Here is a 3376-nt window from a genome sequence, read left to right as displayed (position 1 = left end):
GCTTTTAATCTTGGTTTATTTAACACCTGGAAGCATGACTAAAGCTTTTGTTATCTGACAGAGCATTTGAGACTGTTAATGGCTATTAGCTTACTCTAATGAAACTAGCTGTTGCTTTTGAAATAAGACCCCATATTCACACTAATTCCAACTAAAACAATTAGTCGAGCTAGTGATTCTCATAACATGGCTCATCTGTATCGAATCAACAATCTTGTAACAGCAAACATTGTTGACTGAAGGCACTATTCCCATTTTTCCAAATATAATAAATATAGAAAAATGGGAGAAGGATGGAATGCTTAAGCTGTTTTCCCTCCTTCAGTGGTGTTTGGATATTTTAAGACAGCAGGGCTGAATACGTAAACTTTAGCCTCTCCTCACAAGAAAGCCTCACTGTAAGGACAAGAAGTGCCACTAAAGATATTAACAATACAGAGTGTTACTCTTTTATGCAGAGTGATTACGAAAGTTTTAATATTACATTAAATATTGCAATGTTAAACAACTGACATGTCTTGATAACCGTTATTTACATACCCTCTGAAAGTATTTACGGTATGCCCAAAATAGATACTTTAAGTAATTTGATTACATGTCAATTTTCTATGGGATTTTGTTACATAAATTTAACACAAAACATCAGATTTAATGAAATCTGTTTAAATAAACTTGTTTGGATTAATTATTCAAATGAATAAAACTTTTTTTTTTGTCTATATTTCAGTTGAATTTTACAGCAAATTCTCGATTCATGTTTCTGAGTGCCAAAAGTCTTTTTTAATTTTTTAATGTACTTTGTTCATAAGAAATGAGGCGAGTGTGAGAGTAAGTAGAGATGAAGCATATCGACCATTATGAACAGTCTCGAGTTATCATTCCTACTTACATTTGTCGTCCTGCCCCGCATGTCCCGATGATGAAGTCCTAGTGTGGTAATGACGTTCTTAGACTCTGCAAGTAGAAATGCTGCGCAAGCTACAGTTATTATGAACTATGTTACTTTTACATTTTTTAAGTTAAAATGCATCTTTCACTTTTTCCAACTACTCCCCTTCTCCCTCCATTTAATTGAGCCATTATTCATTGTAATTACTGTGACACAGTGGCCTTGTGGTGATCTCTTCTAGTATTTCATTACTTGAGATCAGTGGGGCTTGAGTGACAAATGTGGTCCTGAGGCTTCTTTGTCATCTGTGTTTATAATTATTCTATTATGTAATAACACATTTTAATCCGACATCTGTGCTATTGAATCTAACTTCTTAACTTGTCGCTCTTAAAATGCGTTGACGTCTAACTAATTAGGCATATGCAATTATAACTATTAGACTGTCACACCATTTCACTCCAGTAAAAGTCTATGTAGACAATGAGGCAAAAAGTCTCAGTAGAGGCTATACAATATATATCTTATAAAACACATAAAACTACAACGACAAATTGTCAAAAGCAAACTTTAAAGGAAAAACATTTATAACCTCACTTCCACAGTTGGGATGCTGAATATTATGTAAATAATAAAAGCAGAAAGCAGTGATTTACAAATCTCATGAATCTATATTTTATGCCCCAGAAATATCAAATAAAACACATCAAACACAAACTGAGACATTTTACACATTAATGAAAAATATTTGCAAATTTTGAATTTGATGGCAGCAGCACATCTCAAAAAAAGTTGAGACAGTGGCGTTAATAACGTTAACAGGTCAGTAACATGATTGGATATAAAAAGAGCATCTTATAGAGGCAGAGCTTCTGAGGCGTAAAGATGGGCAGAAGTTCACCAATCTGCTAAAAATTGTGGAAAAATTTCAGAAAAATGTTCTTCAGTGTAACAAAGGCTTGGAATATGTCATCATGTACACTGCGTAACATCATCAAAGGATTCATAATCTGGAGAAATCTGTGTGTTTAAGGGTCAACCCCAGAAATCGCTATTGGCTGCCTGCGATCTCTGGGCCCTCAGGCGGTACTGCTTTAAAAACAGCCATGATGCTGTCATGGTAATCACAGCATGGGCTCAGGAACACATCCAGAAATCACTGACTGCTCATTGTGCCACCTCCAAGTATAGGTTAAAGAGCTGCCATGCAAAGAAGAAGCCATATGTGAACCAGATTCAGAAACACTGCTATCTTCTCTGGGCCAAAGCTCATCTAAAATGAACTGTGAAAAGTGAAAGACTGTTGTGTGGTTAGTCCTGTGAACTGAAGGGGAAAGGGCTCGTTATCGACGCTCAGTCTTTGATTGTATGGGAGTATATTAGTGCCTACAGAACTGGCAGTTTACACATCTGGAGAGACGCCATCAGAGCAAGGTCTGCAAGTCTTTTAGAGGGCTTTCATATTTTGGAAAACAATGCTAAAGCGCATAATACAGCTATTACAATAGCATGGCTTGACAGTAGAGTATGTGTTGAACCCTTTCACTACCATGAAATGAAAAATATGACACAGAAAACCAAGGACTGGTGAGCAGCTAGAAGTCTGCTTCAAGCAAGAATAAGACAATGTTCCTCTAAAAGTCGAGTGGCCGGTCTCTTCAGTTCTCAGACATTTATGGCCTTGTCACTATTTATTTTGCGTTTCTGCATTAAATGTGTTTCTGAATTAAAATTCAAAATAAATTAATATTTTTCTTAAAATTCATTGTGATGTGGAGTGGTGTGGAGTTTTGCATGAGGTGGCATCATTTTATGGCATTTCTGTCTCCACGGCTCTGCGTAAGGCTGAGCTGAAAGCTGCTCTTGTGTCTGGCTTGGTGGAGAAAGGGATAGTGGCCTTGCCAGTGTCTGCCCATCCACCTGAGCATGGTGTAGCATCTCAGCCTGTTCCGCAGGTGCCAGCTCAAGGTGTAGCTCCATCAGTGTCTACGCCTGTTGCTCAGGGGATTCCTGAAGACAAACCTATGACACTGCCTCACTTCGAACCTCTCCATTGAATCATCAGTAGGCTCAAAGCCGGACGCTAAGCTCAGTGTCCGCCTGGCTCGTCTCCAGTTGGAAAAGGAGGATCGTGAGAGGGAGTTCCAGCTAAAGAAGGAGTTGGAGCTTAAGCGTTTAGACGCAGAGCTTGCCAGAGCCAGGGAGGTTGAATTGAAAAAGGTGGAGGCGGAGACAGCTGTTAAGTTGCGACAGTTGAAACTCGAGCAGGCTTCCCTTTCTCCGACTGCCTCCATTCGGCAGGCAGACACACCATTTGATGTGGGGAAAACATTCGTCTGGTTCCAGTGTTTCGCGACACTGAGGTGGACTGTTATTTTGAGTCCTTTGAGCATATAGCCACAGCCTTGCACTGGCCAGAAAGAAGATTCAGCAGTGGAAGAAAAACCAAAGGCTGGCAGCAAAAGACATGGAAGCTGCTAAAGAGAT

The sequence above is a fragment of the Haplochromis burtoni genome, unplaced genomic scaffold (assembly GCF_018398535.1).
Source record: "Haplochromis burtoni strain Fernald_Lab_line unplaced genomic scaffold, NCSU_Asbu1 Contig_83, whole genome shotgun sequence".
Lineage (NCBI taxonomy): Eukaryota > Metazoa > Chordata > Actinopteri > Cichliformes > Cichlidae > Haplochromis > Haplochromis burtoni.
Note: the sequence above shows the minus strand (reverse complement) of the source record.